Here is a 22,736-nt window from a genome sequence, read left to right as displayed (position 1 = left end):
GGCGGGGCTTGGCCTCCCCGGCGGGGGCTTCTCCCCAGTGGAGGTGGCGCCCCACGGTGGACCTCTTCTGAGACCCACACCCTCCTGCCCAGGCTGCCCGTTCCCTTCGCCTCAGTCCACTTAGTAAACTGTGGTGTGGGGCAAGATCTGGGCGCCCCAGGGACTCCGCTGCCCTCCACACGCACCCCTGCTTCCCCGGTCCCGGTCCCGGATTAGCCCAGTCGATAGCTGCGTACCAAGGACCCAAGCCCGCAGACCGCGCTCGGTAATGCGAGCAGTGAGTGATATTTTATTTAGGTACCGCGGGCTGTGTGTGGCAGGGACGATTACACAAGCTACAGTCATCGATTTCCACTGAAGATCCTGCTGTCTCCTCCAGCTGAATTATGTTGGCGGCTTTTTCTTTTCTTTTCTAACAGCCCATCCTCAAACAGCGAGGAGGTGAAAGCCAAGTTTCCTTTCTCCATGTAACTTCCAGCGATTTCTCAAAAATTGACCTTTGTTCTCTCCTGCCCAACTTTAGCCTGGCATCTTGCCCTGCAGGAAACCCCCGGGAGACCCTTGGGTCAGAGATCAATCCGCTGTATTGATTTCCGCAAGACTTTTCAGTAAAAACCCCCCGAGCTGTTGGGTCTTGTAGTGCAACCCAAATTGATACCCTTCATAAATCTGCATGGCTGTTCCAGAGCCATTGCCTTCATATACTCACATAACCTGTTCACGGTTGTAAAGGAAGTGCAATTTTAAAGAAATGATTATTTATACTCTCTGGTGTCCAGTCTTGAGGGGTTCAGGAGACATTCAGACAGCTCTCAGGAGAACATAGACCTTGCAAAAGTACACGGAATTCATCAGTGACATGGACATACGGGTCACGTGACGTATGTGTTCCATTTTAAAGACGTTTGCTCTCTCTAATAGTTAAAAGCCACAAGGGAAATTTGTAAAAACGCCAGTCTCATTAAAGTTCGCACGTGCCATTCCAGATTCCATGTGGTGTGAGCATTTCCGAGCTTTTCATCGAAGAGGATGGGTAAGGTTTTCAGGTAAACGTGCATAAAGACTTCGGAAAGGAGGTGCACATGCGGTTTGACCAAGTTCGGTGGAGTGTCCGAGTTACCTCGTGGGTAAGCAGTGTGAGCGGAAGTCACAGCGCAAGGTGCCTGTCCCCTTCTTGTCCTTAGGAATGGTTTTAGAGTTCTTGATCCCCATCAGGACCGTGATATTGCCTTTGGGAAACTGGTTTCTGCAGACAGGTGTTCCGAATGAACTGTTTGGGAGGGCTCTCAGCTTGGTCTACTGTGGTTCAGCCGTGAAGCACTTCCCCAAGGAAGGGTCCCTTCCGTGGTACAGAGGAGGGGGCCAGGGAGAGGGAGGTGCATCCTCTTCCTCCTGGCCCTCTTCCTTCCCTTTCCTCTCCTCTGCCCTCCTCCTCTTCCTCCTCTTCCTCCTCGCAGCCCCTGAAAGCACCTGCATTGTCAGCTGTAGTCGCTTGGCCCACTGTGGATAGCAGAAGCCTGCGGTCTTAGAAGGCCTCGCTCCTTGGAAAGAACACCTGAGTGTGTGTGACTGACAAGGTAGAGTGAGTGCTTCGATTTTTTAAATGTATTACAGTGAAAGACACATTACCATTGATCCCCTCAACGTGCTCCCCACGTCCTTGCCCCTTCCTGCAGCAGCTCTGGGGCCCTCTTTCCTGAGAGTCTGTATCTGTGCTCTCCTGGCTGCCTCCATGTCCTGAAAGGATTCAGAATGTTTCCCTGTCATGGTCGTTTGACTTTGGCGAAGAGCCAGAAGTCACACAGGGCCAGATCTGATGGATAAGGTGGCTGTGCTACTGCCTTTCTGTTGGGTGGTGTTGGGCAACAGCATTTGCCGTGTTTCTGATCACACTTTGTAAAGACCCTCAGGAAAGAGGCCTCCAGAGCTGCTGCAGAAAGTGGTCAGGGTGGTGGGATAAATACGTTTGAAGCAAGGGGGAGGATTTTGAGGGTAATGAATGGCAGTGTGTCTTTTGCTATAAAAAATTTGTAAAAACGCAAGCCTTCTCCATTTATCTTGATCAGCCCCTGCAGTCTCCGGGCTGGTCCCTGATGGTGGAAGGTGAGGCAGGTGTCCTCTTGTGAGAGTCTAGGGCTGTGGGCCGAAGGGGTCACATCAGTGTGTGGTGATGGCTGGCTCTTCCTGCCAGCTCTGAGTTCCTTTCACACCAGCAGTTCTCAAACTTTCTGGCCTTGGGACCCCTTTGCATTAAAAAATTATTGAGGGCCTTGAACTCTTGTTTATGTGGATCATATCCATCCCTATCTACTAAGTAGGAACTCAGACTGAGCAATGTTAGCAGCACCTATTAACATACAGTTAGGCTGCACAATGTAACATGCAATAACACTAGTGAACATATCACCCAGCAGTACCACTAGCACACTAATGAAAATTGTTTTCAACTGAAAGTACCAAAAGCAGTAGCATTGTTTTGTATGCCTGCAAATCTCTTTAAATGTCTGGTTTTGTAGAAGACCTCTGGATGTTCCTAGCTGCTCCTGCGTTTAGTCCATCAGGCTGCACTTGTCCTGTTATCATGAAGGTGGCCTTGAGCTCGTGGACCCCCGAAGGGGTCACACCCCATTTCTAGAACTACTGTTTTCTGGTCACGTTCACCAGTGTCCCTGGGTCCCACATATCAGGCACTGTCCACGACTGGGAAGAAGAGGATAAATGAGATCCAGCCCTCTCTTGGATACACAGACTAGATCAGAAACATCCTTCCTCCATGTCTACCCCAGCTGCCGCCTGACTTTTCGAAAGGATGCTGGCTCCTGCAGCCCTGATGCATCTCTGCCTTCTGAAACTGCACCTTCTGCCGGCCAGCAACTTGGACACATGCACAGTCCCGTGTCCCATGTAAATTGTAAACCTTTCTTGGTCCAGCCTCTCTGCGGTTACAGCCTCTCTCTCCCGCTATGGTGAACTTCTGGAAAGTTTGACGTGCAGTCTACATTCCTATCAACTTCCTCCTCCTTCACCCACCCAGCCCGCACCCTGCAAACCTCCACTCAGAGCCAGACCACCGCACAGGTGTTTCTGTCCCTCCTCTTCCATGGCCCTTGGGCAGCTTTGCACACTGGGGACCGCGTGCCTTGGGGCTTTCTGGCAGCCCCTGCAGGAGCCTGCCTGAGACTCTTCCCTAAGTTTCCCATGTATTCCTGGAGTCTTTTACAATGTGAAAGGCTACTTTTTTATCGTGTTTATTGAAAAGTTTCAGAAGCTTCCAGCAGCTTTAGTTCTCAGATTGGGGTCTCTAAATATTACTTCCCACTAGAGAGAAGCAGGGCTGGTTGGAGAAGTCTGGTTGCACACATGGAAGCGGATGACCTGGAACATGGCCTCATGCTGGATTGCAAGGATGAGCACAGAGCCTTCTGAGGCCCTGGGACAAGCCGAGGCAGAACTGGGCGCAGCTTCGAGGCCACTCAAAGCAGTAACTGCTGTGGCTCAGAAACAGTTCAATTACGTTGAAATCTATTTGTTCATAATGTTCTTTTCTAAAATACATCGATTACCCTTGAATAGTGCTAAGGAGCCCAACTTATTGTTTTTAAAAGCTGGCAAAGAAAAGAAATGAAGGGATCATTTATTATCTTGACTTTCTGGTACAAACTTTCCCCAAACTATAAGCAGATAACCAATGATGGCAAGTTTCTCTCCCTAGATGTAAGGCAGCTAAATAGGTGAAGCAGGGGTGTTAGGGTTAGAATAGCACAGTTTTGCCAGCTCTTGTGATTCAGTGGATTTTGGCAATGAATGTACATGGTAAAGAGAGAGAGGGAGAGAAAGAGGAAGGGGGAGAGGAAGAGAGAGAGAGAGAGAGAGAAACAAACCCACCCCAGATGGAAGCCCACCATGCTGCCTGTAGCGTCTCCTTCCCCAATCAAACCTGACTCTGGCCAAGCCTGCACATCACAGGATAATCCTGGGGCCCAAATCTGGCCTATATTTGAACAAATGCAAGTTCTGTGGACCGACAGCCACATTCATCTGCTCAAGGAGCTGTAACAGAGGCCGTGTCCACAGGCTTGGAACTTACCGTCCAGTCCCCTTTGGTGACAGATGGCGTGGGCCCCGTCAGCCCATCACAGGGCCTGGACCTTACTCGGATTCTGATGGGAATGAAAGGACAAAGTCGCTTAGGAGACGATTAGAGGAACATAAACACTGATGAGTGACCTCATGGGATGATGGCTGATGTTTTTAGTGTGTTGTCCTGTGTGTGCGTGTGTGTGTGTTCTCTTCGGTGGAGACGTGGGCTGCCACTCCAGGAGGCAGTGAGATTTGTTAAAAGACAACAAGTTGGCAAGGAATGTCCCGGGCAGTGTCCTCAGTGAACTGTTACCACCCTACTGGTCATGCTGGCCAATCCTGTTACCATTCCTGCTTTGAGGGGAGAAACCAGGGCCCAGTGAGTGGTGGGAATGGTATTCAAACCCTAGGTCTCACTTTAGAGCCTGCACAGCTCCCTGTGGGGCTAGGGCCACCGGGGATGTGCTCGCCCCGAGGTCACAGTGTCCAGCTGGAGGCAGGACAGCCCCTGCATGGGGAGCAGGGGACTGGGGACCCCAAACCTGTTTCCCCTTAGCACCCCAGCCCCTGCCAGCTCCAGAGCACTGGAGAGTTGGGCTGTGAGGCTCCAGCCAGATGTGACTTTGAGGACAGCCACCGGGCTATGCCCTGGGGAAAGTGGCGTGCGTGTGGACAGGAGGACTCTGCCTGCTGTGTTGAGGAAGTGAAGCCGCCAGGACCACGCAGTTTCAGGGACCCAGGCTGCTCCTCCTGTCCCGGTGCTGCTGCCCTCATCTTGTCCTCAAGCAGCGGGAGGCGAGGTTGGAGCACACCCGCATCCCACTCATAAAGGGAAACCGAGGTGAGGCACACGGACACCAAGCTGCTGCCCCATCCGGGGGCTCTCACTGCTTCTCCTTTCCCCACATCTGTTCAACGTCGGGTGTCCTTGGGCACCCACGTCACAGGAGGACGCCCAGGCCCAGAGTGGCCTGCTTGTCTAAGGTCACGGAGAGCAGATATCCACCTGGATTTGAACCCAGTCAGCCGCCCCAGACGTCTGTGCTCCTTCCTAAACCATGATGCCTTTTTTTTCAGTACTGAGGATTAAACTCAGGGCCTTCACACTGAGCTGTATCCCCATCTCTCATTTATTTTGAGACAGGGTCTTTCTTAGTCACTAAATGGCCTATGCTGTGCTTTGAACTCACCACTGTCCTACTTCAGCCTCCCAGAGAGCTGCACATAGGAGTGCACCCTATACCCGGCAAGGTGGCCTTCTTAAAATGCCTGATGAGCCACACTGGGGGACCAAGGGAAATAAGGATCCATCTCAGATTTCCTTAAATAACAGTATCCCTGTGTGCACTTAGAAAAGGTTCTCATTTACAAAAGACTACGCAAGCTTTCAAGACATCAGTTGTGCGGCCTCTCGGAATCAGAGCCCGTTGGCTGGGTGCCCCAGGCCAGCTCCCTAGGACAGGTGGGCTGCAGGAATCCCAGAGGTCCCCAGATGATGCCCACGGCACTGCTGCTCACTCCATGTATGGAGAGGCCGTGGGAGTGGGGGAGGCTCTGGACTCAGCCTGAAGCCTGGGACCTGGCTCTAACATCTCTGGCTTTGGCGAGAGCGGAAGATGGCCTGAGACCCTCGTCCAGGCAGGGAGATGAATGCTCCTCCGGAGCCACCCGGAGGGAAGTGGTCCTGAAGTCACCAGGCGCAGCCCATGCGGGACCTCTGACCCAGAGAAGCGCGAGATAACGCAGTTCACGCTGGCTGAAGTCACCGCCTTTGTGACTTGTTATGGCAGCAAAGAGAAACCATCCCGGAAGCTGTGTCGCTGGGATCTGATGGCGCAGAGGACGGTGCTGCGGGGAGAGCCGGGGACACTGATCTGAGTCCTAGAGCGGGTCTGAAGAGTGAGCCTGAGTGTGAAAAGCTGGGGGATAATTCTCCAATTCGTGTCTCCAACGTGTTATGAGAGGGAGGGAGAGGAGGAAAGAGATGTAAAGGCAACAGAGCTGCATTTCGTCCATGCACCAGCTCCCACGCGGACAGTCACTCCGTCCTGCACACGAGGACTAAGACACAATGGGACTCTCTGAAGGGCTAGGAACCATTTCCCTGCGGATGCAGCAAAGGGCCTAGAAGATGATAAAGCGCGTGGGTTAACGGCAACACTTCTTCCTCTCTAGTGCACAAAGCAATGGTTCTTCCCGCCGAGGTGCAAGTGCTTCTCTTACACTGCCGGAGTCGGTGAAGTGGGCACCATGACGGTCTCCTCCTGGCAGTCACTGTGCCAGTGCTGGGCTGGACACCTTCCCAGGAAAGGCTGTCGGCCTTGCAGCCTGCCACCTTGACTTGGCACATCTGTGACCACTGCAGTGCCCGTCCTGATCATTTTCTTCCTTCATCCTCCTCGTTCCTGGGGCTTGCTCTGCAGACGCCGCTTCCCTCTCCACAGCTGAGCGGTCCCCCTGTCCTGCGGCACCAGAACCAGGCTGAGATCACGTGATCATGATCTCACAGGTGACAGTTTCGCCCTGGAAGGCTCTGGAGTTCAGCCCTTAAACTGTGGTGATCATTATTCTGGATGATGATGCCAGCCGGAAGCAGGAGGCCTGGAGAAGCAGAGCCCGGGGAGGGTCCTGGCCATGGATTCACTTGCTGGGCCGCACAGTGTCGTCCTCAACCGGCTGCATTCACCATGCTGTTTCTGGACGTCTTCCCCTTCCCCTCCCAGATCTGAAGGAGGCCAAATTCAAACTAGTGCCTGCAAAAGTCCATGAAGATGGAGTCACTTAGAGAAGGGGCCGTCCTTTGTATGGATCTGTGAGGTATTTTTGGAGGAAAAGAATAAGAGCATAAAGAAATAAGGCAGAGGAGGCAAGAGGAGAAAATGAAGGTCACCCGGGGCACCCAGGAATCTGCGTCTCTGTGCCCATCCCCTATGAAGTGGAGATACTGCATCAGCGAGATCAGTTTCTTCTCTTGCTGGGGCCCAGAAACTGACACCCCAAACCTTGCTCATCTGCCACCGAGCTCAGGGCAGTGGCCCCAAAGTGCCTGTTCCGGACGGGTGTTGGAGGAGAGAAGAACAGGTGACTTCAATGTGTCAGGCAGGGCCCTGCCTGCACACAGAGCAGCCGAGGCGCATGTGACTCCAGGCTGCCCCACAGGCCCTGTTGGGTGACATGTGACCTGCAGGTCCCTTCACAGACAATGGGGACCCAAAAGGGACCATGCTACTGTGGTCCTCTTTCCGGTGCTGAGCCATACAGGTAGGGAAGGGGCCCCACTCATGCCCAGCCTGCACTGTCCTCTCCCTCAACCTCAGAGCTGCCCCAATACCCCAAAGTGAGGGGCGGGAGGGTGCAAGGGTGCGAGGGTGAACCTCCAAAGAATCACTGGAGACATAAAAATAATTCTTGAGCATAAATTTTTGAACTCAGCAGAGGCAGCCAAGGGCAGGAGAGATAGAACCAAGATCTGATATGGTAGGCAAATGGCCGGGTGCACTTCAGTTCAAGGAATAGCAACCTCGGCTCCCAAAAGGCAGAGTTGGAAGACAGGAAGCATCCATGATGATAATGCCCACCCTTCCACGTCCCATGAGCCCAGGGGCAGAACAGGGATGGAGGACACAGAGCCAGGGCCAAAGAAAAAAGGCTTCTTTGAGCTGCAGACAGACCAGAAATGCTCACTGCATGCTGGGGGAATTGTTTAAAAAGACACATATGGAATCCCAAAGAGAGAAATATTTTAAACTCACAAAGCCTGGGAGTCTGTCTAGGAAAGGAAATGGTAGCAGACAGCGGGCCAGCAGACTGGAGGTCAAGGGGAGGCAGCCGGCCCCGAATTCTATATCCAGCCAAACTGCCTTTCCCAAGAGGGCGGTGGAGGGGAGCATAGCGCAGCCTGCCAGCACCAGACCAAGACAGTCCCACTCTTGAAATAGCTCAGGCTGGCAGAAGGGAAGAGTCTGGGGGACCCAAGACAAGGAAGCAGCAGCACAGGAGAAGCAGAGACATAGATCAAACAACCGGATGTAAACAACGGTTGACGAAAGGACTGAAAAACGTAATGCAGTGGTGAAGAAGAGATTCCTGGAATGGAACAAGACCGCAGAACAACGAAGGCGGCGTCTTCTGGATTATTTCCACTCTTTGGGGAGGGGGTGTGAGGATGAGGGGAGGGGAAGGGACCGTGTCACCTTGAGGCAGGGAGCGGGTGGAGGTTCGGCAGGCGCAGATCTTCCTGCCGCATGGTAGGGATGGGTCCTGGCCACCAGCCAGTGCTGTCCCTCCCTTCGCAACCTGGCTTCCTCCACTGCACAGCGGAGCACCAGCCCACCACGCAGAGTACTTGTGAAATGAAGCAATGACACCTGTCAGTCTCCTCGAGAAAAGCTGCTAAGTTTTAAGAGATGAGGTATTATTTTAACTAAAAATAGTTATTATGGTTGGAGATGAAGTTCAGACATATTTTTAAACCATTTTCCATAAACCTACCAGAAAACCTTCCCGTTGACCTCCTGGCTATGAGGTGTTGATGTTTCCCAGGCCGGGGAGGTCGTAGCCCGTGACCCCATGGAGGGATGACCTCAGGGTGACTGGTGTCAGGGCCGCACCTCTGTGAGGAACAAGCATACGGCGCCTGGGATCTGCCTAGGTTGGGCTGGGCTGAGTCTGTTCGCTTTTTTCCCTGGGACCTTGGGGTGCCTCCTGCTCAGGTGGGTGGAGGCCCAATCCAGCCCAGCCTGAAGCACCTGACAGAGGAGGTGGCCCTTGTGATACAGCAAGCAGGATGTAGATCTGGGTACACAAGGCCACGGCTGCTGTTTGCTTTTAAATCCTAGGCGTGAGGTTGGAGTCACAAGCCAGCCCTGTTCCCACCTGCTTCCCCAGACACTTGAAACCCTGGACAGCCTTAATCCTTTGGAGGATGAGGAGGATGAATAGGTCCAAGGGGGCTGCTCCGGCTAACAGCCCCTGGGGAATTGCAAAGGAAAGCCAAGGAGGGCCATGACCCGGACTTAGGGGCTTCCTCCTGTGGGAAGTGTGCCTATTAGAGATTACCTTGTTGGAGCTTATATTTAAAGCAAGTCAGTCGCTGGTATCACAGTGTCCATCAGCTGCAGTGTGTCAGACTCTTACTCAGTTTATGTCATGTAATTCTTAGGCAACTGTGGGCAGTGCTCAATTGCCCTCAATTTATAAGGGAGGCCACTGAGACACTGAGGAGTTAAGGAACCTGTGCCCTCGTCACTGGGGACCTCAGATTCCAGCAATGGAAAAATGAATTCATAGTGAAACTTCTGGGGGGATTTGAAGGTAACAGGTATCTTTAGGTTTTTGCTTTCTTACTATATAAAAGTTATTTTCACTTACGAATTTCTTTTATTTGCTCTTGCAGGTAACGTGCCTGTACTTGAGGTGGAACTGCAGTGTCCCTCCCACGAAATGGGACTGTCGCCTGTCCTCCAGAAGGTCGGCGGCTTCCTGAAGCTTAGGAATGTGACGAAGACGCCACGAACTCATCCTCTCTTCTGCTTGGGAATCTAAAGCTGCAGTGTTTTTATTTGTCAGCTTCGGTGGTGATCTTGGGCCAGGGTATTCTGTTCCTCGAGTCCGAAGGTGAACGCATAAGCTCATGTCCTCAGGTCTCTGTTGTCACCACAATGGACACTGCATTCGATAGAATTCCTTGATGGAGACCGAATGAGAATGCTGAGTGAGTGTCCACCACCCAAGGAAAGACAGCCAAGGGGAAGAAAATAATCTTGGTTCCAACCCCAGAACGAGGGGGCGAGTTCCTGTTTTATCTGACCCGAGCCCTCGGCAATGTTTGAAGCCAGGGCCCCCACTCCACCTCCATTGTCTCGGTTTCCTCACCTCACGCCAAGTTTTTGTGTTCTTCTGGTCTCTCCTTCTCAAGACCTTTGGCTGGGTTCTCCTCGTCTCTCCACCTCTCAGTGTTAGAGATACCAAAGTCCTTGGCCCTTTTCTGTGGCCTACTGTCTTAGCTGTCTGTCACTATAACAAATACCTGAGGTAACCAACTTACGAGGAAGGAAGGTTTGTTTCAGCTCAGCGCTTGGGAGGTTTCGGTCTGTGGTCAGTTGCCTGTGTTGTTTCTGGGCCCATGGGGAGGCAGCACATTGAGGCGGAGTGTGTGGTAGAAAGAAATCACTCACAGCCTCTTCCAAGGGCATGTCCCCAATGACCAAAAGAGTTCCCAGAGCTCTGGCTCCTAAAACTTCTGCAGCCTCCTGAGAGTGCTGCCTCGGAGACCAAGGTTTAAAGAATGGTCTTTATGGGAGCGTTTAAGATCTGGTCACAGCACTGGATTAGCTCATTTTTCATTGTTGACACAAAATACTTGTGCATAATTTAGGGGAGGGAAGATTTATCTGGGCTTGTCTGTTCAGAGGTTTCAGTCCATGGTTGGCTTGACTCCAAGGTGTCAGAGTAGAGGGACAAGGCAAAGGAAAGTTTCCCACCTCATGGAAGAATGGAAGATAGGAAGCAGAGAGAGAGAGAGAGAGATAGAGAGAGAGAGAGAGAGAGAGAGAGAGAGAGAGAGGGAGAGAGAGAGAGAGAGAGACCCAGAGAAAGTGAGAGAGCCAGAAAGCAGGACAGGGCTGAGGACAGGACACACCCTTCAAAAGTGTCCTCTCAGTCACCAGCTTCTGCCTACTGGGCTTTGCCTCCTAGTAACTCATTCAGCTCTGAATCAATGGTTAATTACGATCGATTAGCAAGTTTTGCACCTTCAAGGTATGGGTTTTGCTGGGGAAAACACTTCATATTGAAATCATAACATTCTGAGCCTGGCTCCCAAAGGCTCACGCCTGTCTCATTATGAGAAACGGTCTGTCTCAAAGAGTTGTTGAAACCCAAACAGTTCCAGCGTTTCTCAAAAGTCCGAATCTTGAGTTCCTCCTGAGACTTGAAGCGATCATTAGCTATGAGCCCCTGTAATCTCAGTGTAAGGTAACAGAGCAAAAGCATTCTCATTCCAAAAGGGAAAAGAAGGGAAATCAAAGGAACTGGATCGAAGAAAGTCTGAAGACCAGCAGAGCAGGCATGAAATCCTGTGGCTTCATGACCATCATCTGGGGGATGTTGTGGCCCCACCCCATTTGCAGCGCACAGGGCCACTCTTGTGGCCTAGATATGCTCATTGCATGGAGCTTTCCCGGCCTCCCCACTGCCTAGGGTCTGCATTGCACTCGCTCCCACAGCTTCTCTTATCACTCTCTCAGGGGCTCCCAGAGGAAAGGACTCCAGCTCGGCCACACACTTTTGCCTGGAATCTCAGGCTTTCCTTTGAAATCTGGCTGGAAGCCTCCATGAGCCCATGGGTCATGAATGGCTGCAAAACAAACATCACAGTTGGTCACCAGCTTGAGCATTAGTGGGGCCCCCTTGGACCACAGCTGTAGTGGCCTCTGAGTACCTGGATGGAACTCTTCCTTAGGTGGCTCTGAGTGAGCAGGACTCCTTGAGGCTCTCTTCTCAAAGCAAAGTCTTTTGGTGAAGGGAGGGTGGGGACAAGGGGAAAAAATGAGAACCAAGACCTGGCATATAAAGGTACAAGATCCCAGGAATGAATGTAGCTGTACTGTCTACCTAGAATGTACCAATAAATTAAATTTAAAAAAAAAGCAAAGTCTTTTGAAAAAACTTCACACTTATTGCCCCAGAGCCTGAGATGGGTGGGGTCTGGCCCATTCCTGAGTTGCACTGGAGGCATCCTCCCTATTGTTCCAGTGTGAGATAATTGGCTTCATTTTAGTGGCTCTAATCTCTCCATCATCCATAGCTTCTTTGGCTCCAACTTTACTTGCACTTCTTTTTTTCTTTTACTTGCAAATTTTTCAAATCTTTTAGCTCTGCTTTTTGCCCCCATTTCATAGTAAATCTGGCTAAACACAGCCAGCAATACCTTATACCACAGCCTGAATGTTGTGCTGCCTTGAAATTTCCTCTGCCAAATAAACTCTCTGTCACATGTAAATTCAGCCTCCCCTAATGTCACAGGACAGAGACACAATGTGGACACGCTTGTTACCTGAATGTGATGCCTCCTTCAGTCCCCAGTAGAGTCTTCATTCCCATCTGAACCCTCATGCAGTCTTTACTACCTGTGTTCCAGTTTTCAGAACTCATAGCAGAATTGCCCAGCAAGCTTGACTTCCAGCCTTTCGATTTTTCTCTATCTCGTATCTCCAAGCCTTCCCAAATACCTCCCACAAACCAATTACAAAAGCTTATGAACCACATGGTCAGGTATAATCATGACAAAGGCCCAACTACTCTGGTATCAATTTTCTCTCTTACCTTTCATCACTGAGACAAAATACCTGACATACACAGCTAAGAAGAGAAAGGATTCATTTTGGTTCAGGGTTTCAGAGGTTTCAGTCCATAGTCAGTTGGCTCTAAGCCAGGATCATCATGGTGGACAGGCATAGCAGATGTAGCTCCCACATCAGGGCAGCCAAGAAGCAGACTGAGAATAAGAGAGCCAGGGAGAGAGAAAGTAAGTGGCTGGGATGTGTCCTCCAAAGTCGTGCCCCTAATGACCGACTTCCCACAGCTGGGCCTCACCTCCTCATAGCCTGTTCAACTGGAGATTCTTCCATGGGCCGACAGGTTCATGAGGTTAGCACCGTTGATCCATAAGCCTTTGACAGACACTTTGTATGTAAGCTGTAACAAGAACCACCAGCCATGGTTGTCCTGTAGAGACCTCACCTAGGATCATGGCCTGAAATCTTACCACAAGCTCAGATTTCTGAACACCCGGCACTCTTGCACCTTCTGCCTCTTTGATAATCTGCCAGGATTTCTACCATCCATCTCAAATTCAATGTAGTGACATAGTAGAGTTTCTGATTTATTATCCCCTCTTGATAAGAGATCTTCTCCCTGAGGTCTTGCTCACCCATTAAATACCCCATCCGTCCTTCTAGCTTTTCAGACTCAACACGGTGGAGACAGCGTTGACTTTTCTTTCTGTTACACCCCACATCCAATTGTCAGGAGTCATGCTGGACGTACTTCCAGAATTTACTGGAAATTGACTAATTATTTCTTATACCTCACTGCCACCTGCTGTGAGCCACCCTCATCTCTCACCGGCCCCAGGATACTGCTGAGCTTTCTGCCTCTGGCCATTCTCTTGCCCCCCTCTTGTCCTCGTTGCCTATTCTCTGTCCAGCTGCCACAGTGACCCTGTTAAACTATGACACACATTATTGCCTCTGTTCAAAACCCTGTGATGGTTGCCATGAATCACATCTTTTGGAGGACAGATGCTGACTAATGCTTGCAGGGCACCCGCTCTGCACACAGGTGGAAATTTTATCGCTTTATTAAGTCAGCTGATTCTCTTATCAACTCCATTTAACAGAAGAGGAAACTGGGGTATGAAGCGGTTAGAAGTAGCCTGCATACTAAGTATCTGGGTAGGTGACTGGTGTGAGATGATTTTATGTGGGAGAATGTCTTGCAAATTACAAAATCCTGTGCAAATTTAAGTGAAGGGAGCTCTGTTATTTGACATCTCTAGGGGAGAGGTAGACTGGAAGGTTTCAATGTCTGAGCCAAAGATTTTGCTGCATTCATATTTTACAATGTTGAAATGGTGCCATTACAGAGCAGGGAGGACAGGGCCACCTAGGGCTCCAGAGCAACCCAGGAGCTCAGCCCATGAGGCAGGCATGGGGACTCATCCTGGTGCCCAGGACTTGAGGACCTGCTATCCTCAGTCACAGAGGAGGGGTTGGGACACGCTGGACAATCATGATGCCCACTTAGTGTGCGGAGGTGACCTTGGGGGGGTGCTGTCCCTGGAGTCATTTAAATCGTGTCCACTGTCCCCACTTAGAATCCCTACAAGTGCTTCCACAGTGTGAGGCACCTTTAAACATCTGGGCTGGGGTCCCCTACCTCCTTCATGGATGCACACACACACACACACACACACACCCTAATTCATGCACACTGTGCACACGGAGACGTACACATACCACACATGTACACCAGTGGACACACAATACCGGGCACACAGGTCACACACACAACATACAGCACACACAGTACCTCCGCCACCACAGGCCAACACCCGGAGAACGAACGCGACGAATGCTAGCACAGTCCACCCCACCCCCGGCATCTGCTCCCTCACCAGCCCTGCCCTGCTGAGCCCAGCAGTCTTTCCTGTGGTTCGGAACCCAGTGTGTGCAGGACAGGCCCCGTGTGTCACACACAGCCTCCCGATGCCCCCGATGTCCTAGGGGCTGCCAGTGTGTGCCCCCACACTGCCCAGCTCTCCTGAGCAGCCTTTGGGCATTGGCTCACCCAGCCCTCCCCACATTCAGGAGGTGGCTTTGTCTCCCCTGTCCACTGATGGAGAACTGAGGCAGGACCAGCCAGTGCTCAGGAAGAAGGGAGCAGCCCGGCAGCCCACACCTGGGCACTTGGGCCGAGTCTGGAAGAGTGGGGTCACCCTCCTGGGGACAGCTGGAGCAGCACCAGGTAGCTTGCAGAAGTCACATCTCTCTCACTGGCCTTTGACACCTTCCCTTCCCCCAAGCACAGCAACCGTGGCTGCTACTGAACGTGTGTGAAGTGTCTCGCGTGCTCAAAAGTGAACAATGGTTTTCCAGGACGCATCTGCCCTAGATGGGAAGTTCCCACCACGGCCACACCGCTCCTGCAGACATTCCTCCCTGTCCTCAGTCGAGTGTGCACTGCTTGGCAACCCAAGTCCCCGCGCTTTCCTTGCCCCGTGGTCTGGGTCTCCATGGCTGAAGTGGTTCTCTGGGTCCCACCGCCCTCCTGCAGAAGTCGGGAGCAGCCGAAATGAGCTAAGGACCCCAGGGCAGTTTGTAAGCGAGTCCCATCTCAGAATGTCCCCTCGTCCCGTCCCGTGTGTCCTTCACTTTCTCCAGGGTTCCCTGGCTGGGCGCGGGCAGGGTTGTGGAATTCATAGTTTCTTTATCCCAATACAGACGCACATGTCAGGTCTGTTTGAACAAGTCAAGTCTCTGGTTGAGTTTTCTTTCCTGGCTACAATATTCTGAAAGCAAAAGAAAAGGCGTGTGTTGGTTTGTCTCCTGTTTACACTTCTTTCACGGGGTCCGTGAATCCCTCATTGTTTGCTCCGACAAGCCCGGGCTTTTATCTCCCTCTGTTGTGTCAGTGTGTAACACTGTACCAGGTAATGAAAGGATTTTTCTTATGTTTCTGCTCTTTGTTTCCAAGGTACAACAGAGAAAGGGTATTTCTGGACCAGCAAATGAGTTCCCAGAAGCAGGTGGCGAAGGAATGCTGACCCCAGGGAGGAGCAGAGCGGAGAAGGCAGAGGAGGCCTTCCGCATTCCCTGCTTGTGAGGCACCTGTCCCACTCCACTCACAAGTGTGCCCAGGGCCGGCCTTGCACCTCACGTGGCCTTAGTGTGGAGCAGCCCACCTCCAGGGCAGCCAGAGGAGCCGTGGGCACTGGGCACCCCTGGGGGCGCCATTCTTGGCGGAGCCCATGGGAACCAGGACCTTGGGCTTGTGCTGTGCACACTCTGCACTTTGCTAAGCTACTCCTGGCCTCTTTGGCTTCCTTGAACCCCAGGTCTTGTACCAATCGTGTTAGCAACCCACGGACTTTTTGGTCATCTCCGCTCAGCACGACCAGAATAAGGGGGCTTTCAGGAGATAGGCCTCCTGGGGCCCCGTTGGGAGGAATGTGTCCTGAAGCCATCAGCTCCTGAGTCTATAGGGGCCATCAGCGGGGCTGCCACCCTCTCAGGTGTCACCTGCTCCCCTGTCGTCCGCTGGTGGGTGCTCTGGCCTCCCGAGAGTCTGGGCCGTCTTCAGGCTGTCACGGGGACATGGTAACCGCACTCCTGTAGTAGAGCTGGGCTTGCCAGAAACAATATAGGGACAGAGACGTGCTTCAGCTGCTGAAGATCGGGAAGTGAGGCGGCACACCTGTCTCGGAGTTCGGTAGAACAGGTGTTCTGTGTCCTGACTATCCAGCCAGGTGCCCCTGAGGCTCCTCCCCTCTCCTGCCCTGAAGCTGGCTGCTCAGCTGCTGCTGGGAGCTCAGTCCTCTAGGGCAGCCAGGGTGTCCATCTGGGGTCCCGTGAGACCTCTGTGCCCATGAGAACATCAGCCCCTATGAATAGCCAAGCTGCTTTCCAGAGCTCTCAGAAAGCTCCTGGCTCCACGATGCCCCCGACCCTCACACCAGCTACCTGGGAATGAAAATGCAGGTGCCAGATTGCATTTAGAAAGATGCATTTATTTGGCTTTCATAAACATTGCGCTTTCTCATGCATCACATATTTTTTAAATGATTTTTTTGTTGATCAATATACAATAAAGCCTTTTAAGGGATCATGCCCTCTATGCTGTGTCTTCACTGTCCCAGAGAATGTAAAAAGAGTAACAGCACTCACTCTAATTTTCTCCTTACCACTGGTTAAGAATAAATGCTGTGCATTTTTACAGTGCTTTATGCTTTAAAAAAAACCCCAACATTCCATTCCCAACATAGCTGCATCATCTCAGCGAACTCTCAAGGTGAGGGGGAGCAAGAATTACTATCTTGAGTTTACAGTTGGGGAAACCGAGGCTCCCGTAGGCTGACTGTGGGCTAATTGGAGTCATAAATAACAAGTGGGCAGCAGAGGCAGAATTTGATGGTAGAGTTCCCTCGGTTTTACTCTGCAATGGGGTTCAACTTATGTCCTAAGACGATGGCTTCTGGATAGAGATGGAAAAATACTCCCCGCCAAATGCAGCCATTTCTCACCGTTTCTACACATCCTGGAGGATAAGGCCCTCCTCCCACCCCAGCACCCAACTTCGCAGCTGATATCTCTCACACTTTCCTGCGTTGGCTCCAGGCCCTTGACACACAGGCTTGACGGTGCTGGGGGCAGGAGGGGGACTCACCTGCAGCCCGGAAGGGGAGTCTTTCTGCACAGTTTCTCAGCAGGACAAAGGCCATTCAGCCTGCTGTGGACAGAAGTGGTCAGCAGGGTGTTGCCCACTTTAGGCCCCGGGAAGGGACTGAGTTCAGGGAGCCACTGCGTTGGGCAATGGATGACGCCTCGTCCACCTAGAGACCATGGAACCCTGTCCGCAGTGAGCTCCATGGAGGGACAGTGCCCTTGTGCTCTGTGGGCTTGGAAGACCAACACGGAGCTCCGGACGCCCGGGAACGCGGTCGGCCCTGGAGCAGCGGCTGGTGAGACCTGCAGGGCGCCTCACTCCCACGCACTAGTGGGTTGTCCGGGCCTGCTCCTCTGCGGAATGGCGGCTGGAGCTTCCTGCCCTCCTTGGGTAGCAGTGTCCTCCTCTGTGAGTCTGGGACGGCAAGGTGAAGGTATGACCCAGAGCACTTTGGTGCCGCCAACGTGGGCCCATGCCCAAAGCCCCATCTTCCGACCATATTTACCCCTGGACTGAGGGCACAAAACCGCTTGCACTTGACCCAAATTATTTAAAGATTGTCCTGGCCAACACTGCCAAAACCAGAGCCCAAGTCCCTCCACGTGGCCCTTGCACAAAGGGAGCATGGGAAAGTTCGGCCCTGACAGAGGCCAAGGGCTGCAGGATGGTTCCACAGAAGGAAGATCACATGGGCATTTGTGACTTTAATCAAGTGTCTGCTTGGATTTCCTCCCAAGAGCCTGGTGACAAACAGGAGGAGAGCACTGGTGTTTGGAGACCGAAGGCCAGGCTCTCAGTACCAGCCCCCAGAAGCTCTTTGGACATCTGTCCCCTCCTGCTGATGCACAGAAGGTGTTTGCACTCTCAGTTCTGGAGCTCAGTCTTGCCAGGAGATTTCAATACCATTATTTGATGAATAATTTTCATTACCTACTTTCAAGTCCTGCAACTCATCAGGACTGAATCACAGCCTGGCCAGCCACACTGGTATGATGGCCAGGAGGGCTCTCTCTCTCTCTCTCTCTCTCTCTCTCTCTCTCCAGAGTGTGGAGCATCTTCAGGAGGAGCCCATCTCTCCCTACATCTGCAGTGGCTGAGTTTGTGGACAGCTGTGGTTGGACCCAGCACACAGGGCCCTCTGTGGAGTCTGAAGCCAGGCAGATGATGAGTGGCCAGAGAAGCAACCTCAGGGCCAGTGCTGGGGTGGGTGAAGGCACCCTTGGGGCTGGTCCTGAGCTCTGCTAAGTACCAGCTTCTGTCCTAAGGAGAGCATCCAGCAAAAGCCCTGCCCGCTGGAGGCCGAAGCTTGCGGGATGGGTCTGAGGAGTGCTGTGCTAAAAGCACCACCCAGAGTGATCTTAGACACAAAGGACTATTAGTCACCCCCCCGCTCCCTGGAGCATAATACTCAACGTCCAGGACTTAAAGGAGAGAGGTTTAGTTGGCTCACAGTTTCAGTGGGTTCAGTCCATAGTTGGCTGCTCCAAGGCCGAAATGGCAGGGTGGAAGGGACTGGGTAGAGGAGAACTGATCACATCACAGCGATCAGGAAGCAGAGAAGGGAGGAGCTGGGCTTCCCTACCTCCTAACAGCATAGTCAGCCATGCACTCATCAGTGAACGAATCTATTGATGAATGCGTCTGGTCATCTTCCAAACACACAGGGCTTTCCGGGGACAGTTTAGATCTAAACCATGACTCACACAAAGCCTGGGTACACTCAGAGGGAGCCACAGAGGTTTACAAAACCTGGCAGAGGAGGCCCAGCCAGGGCTGTCCTCCACTAGACTGTCCAGTCTCTGCTCCTATTTCCACCCTAAATCATCCTATTGTATTAATTTCACCCGTGGGCCGTAGAGAGAGGCACTTGGCCAGACTCCCCCGAAGGGCTGAGGAGCCCCCACCTCTATGGGTCTCCTTTTACTTCTTTTGGGAAGGAGGCAGAGTTAGTGAGCTGTGACAAGAACCATTGTTCTGTTAAACAACAGTGAAAGTCTATATGCTTCATTCCCATTCAGGAGCGACCCAGGGGGAGTCCTTTATTTAGAAATTAAGCTTCCTTAATTAAGAGAAAAAGCTTCCTACTCTATTAAAGAAGAGAAAAAGCCCCACCCCCCACCTCCGGTCCACACCTGAGGTAAGAGAGTTGGGATCAAATGTTTCGGTCACACCAGTCCCGCTGTTGGTTAAGGATCCTAGGGGCCAGCCCTGGTATGGCTCAGCAGACAGGTCTTCGTCATCATGGCCAGGGCGTGTTGGACCCCCGGCACGCCCAAAACAAAGAACTATTATGGCTGAACTGTGAGTCCCCCGAAGTCCATATGTCAAAGCCCTAACCCCAGGACCTGTGAATGTGACTTATTTGGAAACTGGGTCTTTGTAGATGTCACTGGTTAGGATAAGGCCACCCTGGGGTGGGGTGGGCCACTGCTGTCCCACGAAGGGGGAAATGGGCCACACGGGCACACGGTGGGCGAGCCATGCCACGTGAAGGTGGAGGCAGAGCTCGGGCGACACTTCCACAAGCCAGGGAAGGTCACCAGCAGCCACTAGATGCTGGGTGCCTGATTTGCCAGCACCTCCTCTGAGGGAAGCAGCTCTGCCAGGCCCTGGGGGTGGATTCCTGACTCCCAGAAGCACGGGACAATAAATGTCTGATTTGTAAGTTATGCCACTGGTGGTACGTTGTTACCACAGCCCCAGAGACAAATATGAGAACTCATGTGGGGATTCCAGCCCCCAGGAAAAGAAACTACAGAACCGGGTCTGGCTTAAACAGGAGCGGCATGGCCACCATCCAACGTGGCACTCATGCCAGGGGTAGATGACACGGCCCCGCCCTCTGAACACAGTCTTTCGGTGGGCAGCTTTCTGGGTGCGGGGACAGCAGTACGTCAGGTGGTGGAGGATGGGCACTGTGGGTGTCTGGACAAGGGTGTGCAAGGTAAAACAGAGAAATGGTAAACATCCTGCCTGGCATGTGGTCCTGGGCCTGTGGAACCAGCCAAGTCCACCCTCTGGCCTCAGCTTCAAGAGTTCTTGTTGTGAAAAAGTTCTCAGGACTGCAGAGCTCCAGCCTCCCCGCCCCCACCCCCCACCCGTTGTCTTTCCAGGGTGCCTGGGACACACCTGGCCTCTGAGGCCCTTCTCTTGATGGCACAGGAAAGTGTCACCAGCCCTGTTTCCTCCCCCAGCCCCGCTGTTTCCATGGCCTCACAGCTGCCTGCCAGCTCCCTGGGAACAGGTGGGCATTTTAACCCAACTACTGCAGAGTTTATTCACCAAGCCAGTCTAGGACTGTCCCTCTGTTTGCTCTGTATAAGATGTGCCGCCACCGTGACCTCAGGTTTCCCTGTGTGGTCAGAAAACTCTGGCTTTGGAAGGTGCAGCCTTCACCCCACCTGCCATAGCCCTGGGACTGAGCAGGGAGCGGGGGCCTGTGAGGTTCTTTAGAATACCCAGGGTGCTCAGCATGCCAAGCCTGGCACACGGCATGTGAGGGGCCCCAGGAGCTAAAAGAGTCTTGCTCTGAGCACCTGGTACCTCCAGTACCAGGGCAAATGGCAGAGTCGGTCCAGGAGACCCTGGGTGTGGAGGGTGCTGGTGGCGGCCTACTAACTCGGTCCCACAATGGTACGGGTGCGGGCTCAGTGCAGGGCCACCTGGGCTCTGGAGCAGAGTGACAGGCCCTCCAGGCCATGGCAGTGAGCTAGCACTATAAGCCGGTGGAGCTCCAGGAAGGCCGGTCGGGTGGTGCGGCCTCAGGTAAGCTCCTTAACCCGTGCCTCAGTCTCCCAATTTGTCCGACGTAGCAGATCGTACAGAGTTCTTCCACAGGAAACGCTCACAGTGGCTGCTAGCAGATGGGCGTTTGTGGGTGATTGCATTGAGCCCGCGGATGGCTGTGGCAGTGCCCAGGATCGCCAGGACAAGATGGCTGCCTGGGGGAGCAGTGCCCTGGGGAGGGCCCAGGGAAGCTGTGCCTGTTCCAGCCCTGCCTCTCTGGGGGGCTGGGGCGTGGGTCGGACTCGCCTGAGGCTTTTCTCCTGCCAGAACGCCTCTTCCCAGCAGTGGGCACCAGCCAGAGCCAGGCCCATTTGGCAGGAGCGCTGTTTTGGAACTTGATCGCGTGGGTGGGAGGGGTTCGCTCTGCTCCCGTGATGCTCAGCTTCCTGTGCCCCTGACCCAGTGTGCCGGGGAGGAGCAGCCAACAGCAGATGCAAGGTCTCCTGCAGCTCCTTCCGGGCCAATTTCAACCTTGTTTTCCCTTTTCAGCTGTGAGGCTTGGTGCACAGGCGAGATTTCAAAGTTTGTTTCCTCCCTAATGAGATGCTGAGACGTAGTACTGGCATGAGAAGGGATCTGTGTGTACTGAGGGATTTCTCACCCCACGGCCACAGCGTTTGGAGACAGAGAGACAGGCGTCATAGGTGGGGTGTCTACAATAAAGCCCAATGTTGGGTTAATTCTATGAAGGCAATGGGCAATGTCAGGCACGTTGTCTGCACAGCTGTTCTCCAGAGCCCAGCCTTCCAGCTGACCACTCCTTCAAACCCTTCTCAGTCTCTGAATCAGACACCGGCCCAGGCCCGGAGACTTCATCAATACAGGAGGCAGGAAAGGAGGATGCGCTTGCAGACCTGACCTAAAGGCGGGGATGGAGGGTCTGCTTCCCCTGTGGCCGTAAGCACAGCCCTGGCTGTAACCCCAAGGCCCTTGGCGATGCCCTGTGCCTTCAGCTTCCCCGCTAACTTAACCTCTGGTTTCTTTGCAGGGTCCCCCGCCCCACACCCCTACCCCTGTGCAGACAGAAGCTTCTGCTGCTGTGTTCTTCTGGGAGGAAGCCCCGAGCTCAGACCCGGACTCTGCTCTTTACTTCCCGGTGGCAGCACTAGGCGAGTCAAGTCCTCATGGGCAATGTGGAGCCGGCACCTTGGCAAGAGAAGCGGAGAGGCTAAAGACAGAGTGTCCAGCGTCAGAGCAGCACACAGATTCTGGCTTGAGGGAGACACAGGGACAGAATACAGAGGCCTCTAAGTGACAGGAGCGGCTTCTTTCTCAAAGGCCGAAGGCTGGGATGTCCAAGGTCCGGACTCTGGCATCTGGGGGAGATTTCCCCTTGCCTTGTCCCAGGACAGCAGGGAAGAGGTAGGAGTGCGACACGTGTCTGAGATACAGACAGTGACCAGTGATGGGCACCATTTCAGCAGGAGGACTGGGCCTCAGCTGTCCCCCACTGTCACATCCCCGAGCAGGCGTGCAGCACTGGGGGAGGGGATGCATGAAACAACAGCAGAGAATTCAGGTTCCCAGCTGGTGCAGAATGCCACTCCCTGCACCGGAGATGGGACACGATTTGTCATTTGCCCAGAATGCAGGCACACTGGGGACAGAGCTGGGCCTGCTGTCTCCTCTCTGCACCCCAGGACATGGACAGAGAGGCCGATGCTGTCTCTTCGGGCCGCCCCCATCCTTCTCCCTGTCTCGGGGCAGCCGGTCTGGTGCAGGGAACCTCACGACTTCCTCAGCCAGGGGCAGTGAAGACCCCAACTCGCCTGTGTGCTCTGCCCAGGGGTTTGAACTATGGGCCACCAGATGCCTGGGTGCCCGAGAAGTGGCTTCATCCCTCCCTGGGGAAGAGCCAGTGCCCAGACACCCGTCTCTTGCCCCACTGGTGCCCAGGTGGAGCTGGTCATGGTCCTCAGGCATGG

General features: G+C 53.2%; 1 long non-coding RNA gene across 3 annotated transcripts in view; it reads left to right on the top strand.

Annotated features, from left to right (window-relative positions):
• The window catches only part of LOC117283260, a 5,805-nt gene extending 1,368 nt beyond the window's left edge, over nt 1-4,437 (top strand). Inside the window, exons 1-3 of one of the 3 annotated variants that reach the window (XR_004514245.1) lie at nt 7-881; nt 987-1,577; nt 2,517-4,437. This is a non-coding gene — a long non-coding RNA (uncharacterized LOC117283260). Of the gene's footprint in view, nt 1-6; nt 1,578-2,516 lie in introns of those variants that run through there. The other 2 variants (XR_004514244.1, XR_004514246.1) reach the window with 2 other exon arrangements.
• The last annotated feature ends 18,299 nt before the right edge of the window (nt 4,438-22,736 follow it).

The sequence above is a fragment of the Fukomys damarensis genome, unplaced genomic scaffold (genome assembly GCF_012274545.1).
Source record: "Fukomys damarensis isolate Sample0158 unplaced genomic scaffold, DMR_v1.0_HiC HiC_scaffold_24, whole genome shotgun sequence".
Lineage (NCBI taxonomy): Eukaryota > Metazoa > Chordata > Mammalia > Rodentia > Bathyergidae > Fukomys > Fukomys damarensis.
Note: the sequence above shows the minus strand (reverse complement) of the source record. Positions and strands in the feature narration are given on the sequence as shown.